General features: G+C 43.4%; 1 pseudogene; it reads right to left on the bottom strand.

Moving 5' to 3' along the window:
- Positions 1 to 4986: 4986 nt before the first annotated feature.
- Positions 4987 to 14043, bottom strand: LOC116749953 (annotated as a pseudogene).
- Positions 14044 to 14405: the final 362 nt, after the last annotated feature.

The following is a 14405-nucleotide window of genomic DNA, read 5'->3' as shown; positions in this document are numbered from 1 at the left end:
GGGTTGCTGACAAGATTAGGGTGTGTGGAGGGTCTCTAATCTTGATGAGCTTCTCTGGTCCCTGTAATCTTGCCTCGGGTGGTTTCATGGCTGCTCCTTCCTTGATTAGCAACTGTTTGAATCTACCCTTTGGAACTCAGGGAAGGTCATGGAGGCTGGAGACTTGCCTACAAGAAATGCGGGACAAAAAGGCCTCCGTACCTGGGAGCCCCACAGGGCCCCCCTGCTCAGCATCAAGATGAACTCAGTTTTTGGGTATCAAATGTACCCAGTTTTCTAAGCAAGGTTATTTGCCTCCTTCACTGGGCATCCCCCCCCTCACACCCACATCTTAGGATGCAATTTTTTGTCTATCTGTTCGTTTCTTGGGGGAAGGGACAGTGTCATGGACTCCTTTCCCCCTCGCTGGTTCCCCAGCACCTAGTGACCACAGCTCTCTCCTTGACCAGACTCTAGGCAGGCTCCTCTAAGTCCTTTTTCTTTTCTTTGTTTTAATTTTTATTATAGTTGATTTACAATGTTGTGTAGTTTCTGCTGTACAGCAAAGTGTATCATTTATACATATAACCACGCTTTTTTAGATTCTTTTACCATGTAAGTCAATACAGAGTATTGAGAAGAGTTCTCTGTGCTATACAGTAGGTCCTTATGAGTTATCTGTTTTATACACAGTATATGTCAATCCCGGTCTCCCAGTTTATCCCTCCCTCCACCCCCCCATTCCCTCTTTCCCCCATAAGTTTGTTTTCTACATCTGTGCTACATCCTTTTTTTAATATTTATTTGGCTGTCCTGGGTCTTAGTTGTGGCATGCGGGATCTTTCGTTGCACCATGTGGGATCTAGTTCCCTGACCAGGGAACGAACTTGGGCCCCCTGCATTGGGAGCATGGAGTCTTACCCACTGGACCGCCAAGGAAGTCCCTGTGCTAAGTCCTTTTGCAACTAGACCTCAACCTAGACTGTGCCCATCCATGTTAGGCCTGCACTGCCCAGTTTTAGCAAGAATCTTGTTAAGCTCAGTTTACAGAGAACCCCACCCTTAATATCTGATCAAATTTCTCAACCCGAATCATCCTCTGGGTGATATCTGATCACTGTTGCCTGCCCTCGGCTACAAACCTGTTCAGTTTGTTTAACCAGAATCCCCCCTACCCCTGATGTTTCCTCTTAGTAATTTCCTTCCACTAACCCCCTCCCTGCTCCTTGGCTGTAAATCCCCACGTTTTCTTGTTGATTCAGAATCAAGGTCAAATCTATGCCGGGCTCTCTTTTTCCCAGTTGCAATAGTTCCTGAATAAAATCTGTTTTTACAGCTTTAGCTACAGTCTGGCCCTGGTTTCCTTTGATAATAGCACAGTACCTGGGGTACTGTCTTCACTCAAAAACTGCATTAATTGAATGATGGATAAGACAAATATGAATGAACAAACAAATGCATGAGCGAACCTTCAGCCCACTCCGCTCTCAGAGGGCAGGGGTAAGCAGCACAGGTGAAATGACAGCCCTCAAGCGTCTCTCTCCTCACTCTGCTCTAGTACAGAATCGTTACCTCCTGCACGAATCTGACGGCCTTGTCGGGGAGGAAAAAAAAATCTCTTCCTCTACTCATCTTACGTTCTCAGGCTGGGGCCCTGTACACTGGACTCACGAAAGACAAATTAACAAGAGAAAAACATAAAAATTTATTTAGTATAAGTTTTATGTGCCACAGGAGAATTCATAAGGAATGAAGACCAGAAGAAGCAGTTAAGCCCAAGTATTTTTACACTAGGTTTGATGAAGACTGGGAAGTCGTGGTAAAATGTGATAGGACAAAAGGACATGAGATAAAGTTAGTAAACTGGGGGGAATTTAGCAAGGCCTGATCATTTGGATTCCTCCTGGCATCACTCCATCTGTGAAGATAAGAAGGGCACCTCTCTCATGAGGATCTCATGACCCACTTTGGGGAAGAGGGGAGATGAGAGAATCCTTTTTGCACCTGCTATATCCCAAATTCCTTCAACCCAAAATATTCAATATGTCGAGGTGCCATATTGTGAGGTAGCATGTGTTTTACCCCATCAGCCAACCCCCTAATAACAAGGAGATGGGAACCACAATATGAAGAAGTAATTGAGCTAAGAGGCTCCTCTGAGTAACGAGAAGAAAAACAAAAAATGAAGAGTAAAAGTGCAACAGAGTAGACACCTCCCCAAAACTAATAAAGACCATTAGAAAGGTCTGAGGCCTGACACCTGCGGGAGGGTTGATATGAGCCATTGCACCTGTGTGGTTACAGATGCATGAATGAAATTTGATGACTCCAGCAGAGGACCAAGTATGCACCTTGGGCACCAGCAAAGCAGTAGCACTAAAGAGGAGAGAGAATCTCAAAGTTGGGGCTTCATTGTGAAAATTAAATTATTCTTATTTTATTGTCTTCATATATGTGCGATGTCATCGTCTCTGCAGGGTCAGGACCTCTACCACTCTACCCCTACACACACTCACAGAAACAATTTTTGCACCTCTGGGAACCTAAATAAAGAGCATGCCGAGGAACGCATGAGATGTCGCCATAGAGTAAAGAAAGACTGTTGTGAGCAACTTTGAAAACTGTCTCACTATTTCCAGTGACACTTTGTATATCTGTGAGCACACGTGTTATTAGAGGCTGGAGCTGAGTCCTCATGTGATTAGCTCTGTGTGATTGCGTGTTTGTGTAAACGTCTGTAGAAGCATTTGTACACAAGACGTGGGTAAGTAAAGGATCCCAAATGGTGTCCTAATCAGAAATGTTGTCTCAGAAGTGAGACAGATTGAAACAATGTATAAATAGAATAAGAAATAGAAAGGAAGTTAAGTCAGAAGAGGAAAAAGGCCAAAGTGTTACTGAAGAGGCACAAATGTCATAAATTTAAAATAGATGTTTAGCACCAGTTATAACTTTGCCACTCTGCTGTGACATTTAAAAATTACCAACTCTATAATATGGTTTAAAGCAGTGTTTACCAACCTTAAATGGGTTTAGACGTTCATCACTCACATGTGAAAGAAGTTTAGGTCAAGCATAAGAAAAAACTTACTAAAGAACATAGAGTTTCTAGTTAATAGATGTAATTTGTGATATTTTCATTAACCTAAGCTATTATAAAATAGTGCATTACATTACAGAAAAAAGCAAAATTTCAGAGAAATGATTACCAATTTATCATTCCTGGTTAATAGGAAGAAATCTACTTTCTGAAGAGAAGAAAACCTTTCATTTTGATTGCCTTGGCCAATGTAAAAATGAAGAAATGAATGTGACATTTTAAATCTCATAGACAGGTTTAGTGTAAACTGTTAGAAAGTGGAAGAGGTATACAGATCTTAGCTGATTTTCCCCTGGAACCTGTTTTCTTGAAGGTTTAGGTATCTCACAAATCTCCTGCATTTGTGTAATGGTTTTACCCTTTTTCAAAGGGCTTTTACATTTCTGATTCTTGCTGATCCCCATAACGACTCTGCACAGTGTTTGAGGATTAAGTGTGAGCTACAGAGAGGTTGTGTGGTTTATTTGAGGTGTCACAGTCTGTGACAGCCCCACTACAAGTGATACTTATTCTACAGTCATTAATGCCTCCCTAAAATTATACAAAGGGAATCCACACATCCATTCCAAGAACTGTAGAGCCATCCATTGTCTTGTGTTCCTGTGAGATTTCCTGCCGGGAAGGGAACACAAAGGCTGCCATCTTGGTGGTATGGGTTCATTCTGACCAGTTGGTACCCAGGCCATGATAAACATTTTAATATCATCTGTGATTACTTGTGTAAAGGAAAAGACCCTGGATGGGTTGAGTTCTCGTTGAGTTGAGTTCTCGTTGAGTTCTCGTCCTGGTTTTTATTATTGAGAATACTGCAGCCATCGTGGCTAACACTTACTGAATGTTTACTTCAAATAACGCCAAGTGTGCCACATGGAGAATAAATTCTCACAGCCACCCTCTGTAGTATATAAGCCCAGCTTGTACTTTACTGATAAGAAAACCTAGATCTAGAGAAATGAAACAAGTTGCCCAAGGATATGAAGCTTCCTGAGAAGCCAGGACTTGAACTTGGCAGTCAAATGCCAGAACTTGTGTTTCTGACCATTATGAGAACCTGCCATTCACTGGTTGGCCGATTTAGGGCAATCTCTTAGTTTCTCTGAGTTCAGTTTCCTTGATTACTTAGTAAAAAGGTTTCACTAAGTCCCTTCAAATTCCATATACATTATGGAAATTAGAGAAGAAATACTGCTGAAGTGTGATTTCTCCTTTGTTAATCAGTGTGTAAAAGTTGCTCTGAACCCAACAGATAAAACTGAAGGGCTTCACACCCCCACCTGTTTCCTCCATTGTAAACTTCGTGTATCATATTTTTTTATTTTATACTTTAGGTATGTTCCCAGTATGTTACAGACAGAATTTTATTTTATTTCATTTTATTTTTATTACTTTTTAAAATCTGCATGCTATTTTATTTCCATTAGAAAAATATTATCTATATAAAATCTGGTCCAGTTTCTTCTTTTACCTCTACCATTCAAACTTAAATGCTTTAACTTTACTCAAGTAAAAGCAGAGTCATGTATCTGACATGAGAACTAAATAGTTCACATCATTAAATTAATAGAGTTTAATTGAATTAGGTGTGTTCTTTCTTATTTCTCAGGAATAGTAACTCATCTTTCCTATATGCTAGTTCCCTTTACTTTTATTTTTCTGAGTAACTATGTAATGTGTGTCTCTTTTCCCACATCCAGTAATATGAGTTTTACAGAAGTGTAATTTATAACATCACTAACTAGATTCATCATTAATCTTCAACTCATGTTCAATTCCCCTTATTATATGGTATTTCCATAATAACATCAGATATTTCAGTCAACCTTACACTTTCCAACAAATACTGTAAAGATTAAGACGTTAATTTAAAAACATTATTAAAATTCCAGACTGAATAACACTGGGCCCACTTAGAGCGATGCTGTCACAAGAGGTCCTCGGACAGCTACTGCTTCAATCTCAACACGGCCTCCTTTGGTAAAAGCAGCTACCTGGTAAGCAGCTCTTGCAGGAAAACTACTCTGGAATATTGCCTGTAGATGTCATTGACAGTATTGAAGTCGTTTATGTCAGCCAGCAAAACAGTCGTTTTTACCGCATTCGTGAGGTCACCGCCTGCTGCTTTCAGAATTTCACCCATGTTTGTAAGAGCTTGTTTAGCCTCTTCTGCCACCCCTCCTGACACAAGCTGTCCACTTGCAGGATCCATGCCTAGCTGTCCTGAAATGTAAATGGTCCTGTCGACTATCACAGCCTGACTGTAGGGACCAGTGGCCGCTGGGGCTTTCGCGGTGCTGATCACCTTTCTGATCAAAGACAACATGGCTAATCCTTTTCCCTTGCCGCCCCCACCTGTACGTACTCGTGTCTCACGGGTCTCTACAGACAGAATTTTAAAATGAAAATGCTATGTTAATTTTACTGGATGATTAATCTTTTTAAAAATTCTATTGTGAATCTTTTTGTGTTTGTTGTTCTTAAATTTTATTATTTTTAAACCACTTTATTGAGGTATGAGTCACATATAAAAAGCTATACATACTTAACGTGCACAACTTGATGAGTTTGGAGATAAGTATACACTCATGAAACCATCATCATAATCAATGTCATAAACCTATCCATCACCTCTGGAAGTCTTCTCCTGCCCTCTTATTTATCATTATTTTTAGTACTGTTATTAGTGATATGAACACTTAACATAAGAGCTATCCTCCTAGCAAGTCTTTAAGCATACAATACAGTATTGTTAACTATATTGTGAATCATTTGTAAAATAAAGAATCATCCCTTTAAAATTGCTTTTGTAAAACTCAGATTTTCATTGTGAAGTGCTTAATTAGAAGTGCTCCTATAATTCAACAGGTCTTTACACAGCCTTGTACTTTAGTTCCACTATCCTAAACACAGCTCCAAAGAGGTAGTTCAATCTGATTAACATCAGTAATTCCTTCTTTCTTCCTAAACAGATTCTTCATTGTCCTCATTCTATGGAGGGGAGGCTTCTGGTCTCCCTGATGGTTTTCATTAACACATCAGCCATTATTTTACTTCAGTGACATATTTTGTGGTGATAGCCCATCAATAGATTAAGGAAACATCGAAATCTAACACAGTCTGGTAAATAATCAGGACAAGATTAATGGTTATATTTAATGAAAGCCACCTGTTTGTTACAGCAGCTCACTTGCTTTCTTCATTTCATTTCAGATTCCAATAAATTGTAAATGCCTTGAAGCACACTCGACCCAGGCGGAGTAAACATAGGTCTCTGGGAGTCATCGCCACCTCTTTGGAAACACACCCAATAACCACATGATCTACAGTTGGAAGAGGGAAAGCATAGTCAACTGACAGGCTGTTTTGTTGACTTGACCAACAGGCCTGTCCTTTTGTGTCCCCCTGGCTTTCATGAACGGACATGTGTTTTCTTGGTGTGCAGCCATCATCACAGAATGATAGAGCTCAGACAGCTAAATTCCTGGTCTTACAGGTCATATTTTACCCTCCTCCCCAAAGCATGGTAAGTCAACCACCATAAAAATTACCTAATTTAAAAAAAAAAAAATTACCTAATTGTCTAAAGTGAAATAGACAGTTCCAGCTTTGGTGACTTTTTAACTGAATGACTGGAGTAAAATACAAGTTGAAGGGAGCAAAAAAACTTGCAGTCTATCTTTTGAGGACACTCATTAGTGAGTGTGTACGCTCAAAAAGTCTAGAAGGACACAGTAAAAAACATGAACAATGACTATCTCTGGAAGTAAGATTAAGTGATTTCCTTTTTAAAATTGTTTACTATTTGTTTTTTCAAAATGTTCTTTACAACTTTTTATTACCATCTCAATAATAAAAGAAAAATAACTTTTTGTTTTATCATTAACTGAAATTATGTCATTCCCTAATATTTTGGTGGCAAATTTACAGTTAGGACAGTGAATAAGAGATTAAAACTCATATCATTTTTATTCCCCTACAAGATTTCTCTGAGGAATCCATTTTCTATACAGTTATGCTAGTGATAAAATCTCATTCAGCTAAACTCTCCATCGTGGAGTGGCAAGAACACAAGAAATTCTAGTTTTAAAATAGACCCTTCTGGGATTTCCCTGGTGGTGCAGAGGTTAAGAATCCGCCTGCCAATGCCGGGGACACGGGTTCGAGCCCTGGGCCGTGAAGATCCCACATGCCGCGGAGCAGCTAAGCCCCTGTGTGCCACAACTACTGAGCCTGCGCTCTAGAGCCCATGAGCCACAACTACTGAAGCCCGTGCGCCTGCAGCCCGTGCTCCGCAACAAGAGAAGCCACCGCAATGAGAAGCCCGCGCACGGCAACAAAGAGTAGACCCCGCTCGCCGCAACTAGAGAAAGCCCGCACACAGCAACGAAGACCCAACGCAGCCATAAATAAATAAATAAATAAATTTATTTTTAAAAAATAGACCCTTCTTACACAGAAAACTATTTATCTGGAAGTCATCACTTATCAAGGAACCTTAGCTAATCAGAGTATAGCCAAGTACCCTGACAATCCAAAAAGGCCTCTGAACAGTCCAAAAAAAGAGACGATAAAACATCTTGCTCAGGGCTTCCCCTGGTGGCGCAGTGGTTGAGAGTCCGCCTGCTGATGCCGGAGACGTGGGTTCGTGCCCCGGTCGGGGAAGATCCCACATGCCGCGGAGCGGCTGGGCCCGTGAGCCATGGGCCTGCGCGTCCAGAGCCTGTGCTGCGCAACGGGAGAGGCCACAACAGTGAGAGGCCCGCGTACCGCAAAAAAAAAAAAAAAAAAGAACCACCCTGGCCAAGACAAGGGGTCTTAGCCCAGGCTAGAACTCCTGCACGAGTCCAGGCAACCAATTTGGTAACAGTCGGAGGGGGCAGACTCACAATATATTCAAGTCCCATACTCCCAGGTGGGCGACCTACACACTGGAGAATAATAACGTTGCAGAGGTTCTCCCAAAGGAGTGAGAGTTCTCAATCACATGCCGGGCTTCCAAGCCTGGGGGTCCTGCACCAGGAGCAATGAGACCCCAGAGCATCTGGCCTTGAAGGCCAGAGGGGCTTCCTTTTGGGCCGACTCAGAGGGCTGTGGGAAATAGAGGCTCCACTCTTAAAGGGCGCATATAAAATCTCACACGTTCTGGGACCCAGGAGAGAAGCAGTAATTTGACAGGAGCCTGGGTCAGACCTACCTGCTGGTCTTGGAGTCTCCCGGCGAGGCAGAAGGCAACAGCAGCTGACGCTGGGGACACAGACACTGGCGGCGGCCTTCTCGGACCCCAGTGCTGGCAAGCCTGCCGTTGTGGAATCCTCCCCTCTAGCTTATTAGCTCAGGCCCAACAGCCTGCTGGTGCCAGTGCCTGGACGCCTCAGGCCAAGCAGCACCTCAGGATAGGACACGGGCCCACTCCTCAGCCGTCAGGCTGCTTTAAGACGCCCAGAGCACAGAGCCCTGCCCACCAGAGGGCCCAGGACCAGCTCCGCCCGCCAGCGTTCAGGACCAGTCCCAGAATCCCCTGCGCTCGGCCCCTCCCTACGGAGCCTGCTCTAGCCTCCCACCGACCTCCCCCGCCCGAGGGGAGACGACAGAGGTGGTAAATCCACAGCCTGCGGATCCAGCCTGCACACCAGCAGGGTCAGACCGTGACTCACCACCAGCAGGCCACACAAGCTTCGGGACAGCCTGGACTTCGTACGCGACTGGGTCAGGAACCGGCTGCTCCCCGCAGCCACCCCGAAATCCGACACCAGCTCCAGGAGCCCTGGGCCCTGCAGCCAGACTCCACGACCCGGCTCTGCCCTCCAGTAAGCCGGCACTAACCCCAGGACCTGGCTCTACCCAAAAGCCCAGACCCGCCGGTGAGGCCGCACTAGCCCTGAGGCCTCCTGGGGTCCGCTGTCAGCCGCTTCATGCCCTGGGCCTGCCGAGCAGCGGCCGGCAGCCTCCTCTCAAGGCCGGGCCCGGGGCCAACCAAGCCTACCAGACCGCCCTCATGGTCAGCCCGCCGCAAAGAAGGACCCGTGCAGCCCTCTTAGGGGGACCCCTAGAGCATATGAGTCAGGTGACAAGAGGGGAGTGCGCTGTGGGGAAACATGGGACGTCTGCTACCAAAGGCCACTTCTCCAAGGTCGGGAAATGTACCTAACCTACCACATACATAAAAATACAGAGTTGGCGGTTCCCTGGCAGTCCAGTGGTTGGGACACCATGCTTTCACTGCTGAGGGCCCTGGTTGGATCCCTGGTCGGGGAACTAAGATCCTGCAAGCTCCGCAGTGCGGCCGAAAAAAAAAAAGAAAAAAAAAGTGAAAAAAATATATATAAACAGCAATTTAGGCAAAATGAGGCAACAGCGGAACACCTTGCAGATGAAGGAACAAGATAAAACCCAGCAAGAAGAACTAAGTGAAGTGGAGATAGGCAATCTACCTGAGAAAGAGTTCAGGTAGTGATCATAAAGGTGATCAAAGAACTCCGGAGAAGAATGGATGCAAAGAGTGAGAGGCTAAAAGTTTTTAACAAAGAGTTAGAAAATATAAAGGACAACTAAACAGAGATGAGGAATACAATAACTGCAATGAAAAATGCACCAGATGGGGCTTCCCTGGTGGCGCAGTGGTTGAGAGTCCACCTGCCTATGTATGCAGGGGACACGGCTTCGTGACCTGGTCCGGGAAGATCCCACATGCAGCGGAGCGGCTGGGCCCGTGGCCGCTGAGCCTGCGCGTCCGGAGCCTGTGCTCCACAACGGGAGAGGCCCGCGTACCGCAAAAAAAAAAAAAAAAAAAAAAGCACCAGAGCTTGGGAACCCAGAAACACCCTGATAGGAGCAGCGGAAACAAAGTTTCAGAATGCCTTTGTTACGTTCATATTTAACTGTATTAAAATTATTATATTCTACACAAATGCGTTCAAAGGACATGGTTCCCAGAATTGTGCCGCCTGGATATGTCCACTCACAGTCCACAAAATATGAGGTGTCAGGACAGGACTTCCTCACCTACCAGCTGTGTGACCTTGGGTAAGTTACTTAACCCCTTGAGCCTCAGATTCTTTTTCTATTGAATGAGGATGGTAATGTTATAGTGGGCCTCTGTTATTTTGGTCTGAGCAGCATCCATACCTTTGGGGATTCACGTCTTCCCCAAGTCATGTGTCAGCTCATAGTAATCACTCAGTAAATGATCATGTTTATTGATTATTATTACACTAGTAGCGGTACAGAATGTACCTATGTCTCTGCAAAAGAAAGAAAATCTGTATCATGCTAAATATAGTCACTGACACATATTCTCATCAATGCTCTCTCTATTCTGCACCATGTGGATCCTGACCTGGAGGGTCTGTGAGGGGGAAACGCCCCTTACGTTGTCACGTGGTATGTCCAGAGGCCCTGCAGCAAACCAATTCCATTTTTTCTTCCTGAGCATGGAGGTGTTCTTTTTGTCCTTTGTTTTCATCAGGCATTTCAGTAACCATCTTGGAGTTCTCTCTAACTAGTAGCCCCTGTTGTGAGAGCGATTGTATCACGCTTAATGGTATGATGTCTGACCTGGGAGACTATGGGGATAATGTGGGTGGTGGTCACAGTTTAGCCAAAGTCTATATAAATTTCAATTACTACCTGCAGCTATCCCCTGCCCATACCCCTGTCCTGAGCCAGACGCCACTGCTTTCCTTTGCCATAAACTGCATGGACACAACCTATAATCTTCCTCCATCTTCCTCATTCCTTGTTTTTATTTTCATTCTTCTTTCTACAACTGCAATATTCACAATTCAAATGCCACCTAGTGAAGCCTATGACAAGCACCGTGGGTGAGGACGTCGTTTATATCAACAAGATTGGTTCTTACTCTTCTTGCTCATGCAAAAGTCAGAGTTGAAAACACAGGCACGAAGTACATACCTGAGTCATTTTTAAGCCCTCTACACCTAGGATTCAGCATTTTTAAAAATCACTAATGTTTCTTTCCCTTTTTTTTTTTTTTCAAAAGAGCATTTTCTGCTTTTTTATGCGAAAAGAGCTTCGTTAACTGTAGGCCCACATAAGTGCAATGGACAGAACACTTCAGGATGAACAGAAAAGCTCATTTATAGGATGCTTCTACTTTCCCAAATAGATTTCATTTTCCAATTGTCTCATCCACTGCTGTCTTACTCTAAAGCAGCTAATTTCTGTAATGATTCTGTTGCCATGGACTAAAAAAAGTGTTAAAATGTAGCAGAAGCCCTATGTTTAGGGGAGCCAGCTGGTGTCAAATGTTGTAGTTGCAGCCAACCTCTCCTCTTCTCCCAGGAGTCCCCTTTGGGCAGCAAAGGGACACTGAGTTTACCTGGCAGTCACTACTGTGTGGGAAAGGACATATTTTCCACCTGGGAGAAATCAAATCACAACTGCTAGAGGTGACTCTGAACACAGTTACTCTACAAATTTCCAGAAACTACGTGCACAGCAGTTGGGCTTCTGGTGCATTTTTACTTTTTCAATGTACCATAAATTATATCTATAAAACATTGAACAGAAATCTCCTTGGTCAAAATAGCCATGGTTTTGTGCATTCCAAAAATAATTTCTTTTGGTCAGGATTTTAAAGGTAAATGATACGGTCTCCAGGCAGGATGAGAATCCTCGCTTGCCGTTTCCCGGTCATGGGGCCTTGGGCAAGTCACTTAAGATTTCTGTACCTTAGTTTCCACATATGTAAAAAGGTGACATTAACAGTGTCTAACTCACATGCTTGTTGGGATCATATAAGTGAGATAAATATAGTGCCTGATACAGAGCAGCAAGTATAAATTTTTTTTAAATCACCTTTTAAAAAACTTTTTAAGGAGAAGTAAGATCTTGCAGTTATTCTATATTATTGATAATAGCAGCAAGATAGCTAAGCCTATTTATTATGAGTCTTAGCTACTATTTTTACTGTTAGTATTATTAGTCTCATTTTATTTCTACCCATTTTCCATGTGTTCCAGAGCTCCCTTTCCCAAATAGAGTCAGCATCCATGACCTCATTTGCTGTTTTACCTAAAAATTTTCATTCCTTTTTTTTAAATTAAGGGTACTTTAATTAATTTATTTATTTATTTTTGGCTGTGTTGGGTCTTCGTTTCTGTGCAAGTGCTTTCTCTAGTTTTGGCAAGCGGGGGCCACTCTTCATCGCGGTGCGCAGGCCTCTCACTGTCGTGGCCTCTCTTGTTGCGGAGCACAGGCTGCAGACGCGTAGGCTCAGTAGTTGTGGCTCACGGGCCTAGTTGCTCTGCGGCATGTGGGATCCTCCCAGACCAGGGCTCGAGCCCGTGTCCCCTGTATTAGCAGGCAGATTCTCAACCACTGCGCCACCAGGGAAGCCCCATTCCCTCTTTTTTTACCCTTTTGTGTTTTTTTTTATAAATTTATTTTGTTTATTTATTTTTGGCTGCGTTGGGTCTTCATTGTTGCGCGTGGGCTTTCTCTAGTTGCAGCGAGCGGGGGCTACTCTTCGTTGCGGTGCGCAGGCTTCTCATTGCGGTGGCTTCTCTTGTTGTGGAGCACGGGCTCTAGGCACGCGGGCTTCAGTAGTTGTGGCTCGCGGGCTCTAGAGCACAGGCTCAGTAGTTGTTGTGCACGGGCCTACTTGCTCCACGGCATGTGGGATCTTCCCAGACCAGGGCTCAAACCCGTGTTCGCTGCATTGGCAGGCGGATTCTTAACCACTGCGCCACCAGGGAAGTCCACTTGCAGTAATATCTTAATATTTTCAAGTAATTCTCATATAGCATGTCTTCATGCACCTGTATAAATTAGGGCATTTATGTGTATGCATAACCACAATATTATCAGCTATACAAACAAAATTAATGTCATCTAATACCCAGACCAAAATCAAATATCCTGATTTGGCTCAAAAATGGCATTTTATAGTTGGTTTGCTCAAACCAGGGTCCAAACAAGGTCTCCACCTTCTATGTAATTGTTGTATTTCTTAAGACATAACAATGTACTTGAGGCATGATACTATCTCTTAAGTCTTTGTTTGTTTTTTTTTTTTTGCCGTATGCGGGTGGGTGGAGCACAGGCTTATGGGCCCAGCCTCTACCCCAGCATGTGAGATCTTTCCCAGACCGGGGCATGAACCCGCGAACCCTGCATCAGCAGGCGGACTCTCAACCACTGTGCCACCAGGGAAGCCCTATCTCTTAAGTCTTTTTAATCAATAATATAAGACCTTAATTCTCCTTAAAGACCTATTATGAAGTTTAAAAGCAGGTGATTCTTTTTCTCTTTTTATTACTAAGCATTGAAATGAATTCTTATTTGGATTATGCTCCTCAAGCACAAAAAGAAAAAGAAAAGGGAGGTGGGGCCAGGTTGGAGCTGAAAGCCAGAGGAAGGGCATCTTCTCACTTCTCATCCTTCTGTTATTTCTTACCCCGATACTTTGTTTTTTCCCCCGTTTTCCATTATGTTAGGAATGATCAAGCTCATTACCAAGGATAAAATGTAAAACCCTATCACCCACCTAACTAAAAAATAAAGGATTGTTTTACTGGACCGCCTTTACTTTACTTCCTGAGAAGTTAGTCAGCAACACCGTTATGTATCTTCTATGTCCTTGCTGTCACCTTGCATCATCGTGGAAGCCAAGAAAGATACAGAAAACAAAGTCCTGATGTCTGGGCAAAGATGGAAGAATTGAACCTTTGCATTTATGTCTATTCTCTCCTAAAACCATGCTAAAATGACAGTATAGGGATTTTTAATCCAATAAAAGTAGTGTTTTATTGGTAAAAAAAAAAAAAAGGGCAAAATATAAACATGAGTGCTTTAAATCTACTTTAAAATGAAATTTAAGCCAGACATATCCAGAACCCCAGCACATCTCTATGGACCTTCATTTGAAAACCTCGGGCTGAGCTCTGTTTGGGGGCTTCCTTCTTGTCCCTAGCAGCAAGAACTGGTAGCCTAGGAATAACCAGATCTGGAAGCCAGTCCCAGCCCTGCCCCTCTCTGGCTGTGAGATATTAAGCTAGTCTTTTCCCCTGTCAGGGCCACGACTTCAGCTTGTGGGGGGAGGGGGGCAAGTCCCATATATGATCTCCCACATCCCTTCCAGTTTTGAGAGTGTTTGCTTCTGGTCCCAGTCTTAAAAATCTTAGGCAAAATCAAATGAAATCCTATCTCAGAACCTACTGAACCAATAGATGTAACCCAGTTCACCCAGAGAGTTTAAATCAATAAACCAACCCCCCAAAAAAGAAAGAATAGGAGAGAAAACAAAGCATGAAAACTGTGAAAGCCAGAAAGCAGATTATTAAGTGACAAATGATTTAGCACCCTGAAA

This window comes from Phocoena sinus, chromosome 2 (genome assembly GCF_008692025.1).
Source record: "Phocoena sinus isolate mPhoSin1 chromosome 2, mPhoSin1.pri, whole genome shotgun sequence".
NCBI classification, from domain to species: Eukaryota; Metazoa; Chordata; class Mammalia; order Artiodactyla; family Phocoenidae; genus Phocoena; species Phocoena sinus.
The sequence above is the reverse complement of the archived record's forward strand: the minus strand, read 5'-3'. Positions and strand labels throughout refer to the sequence as shown.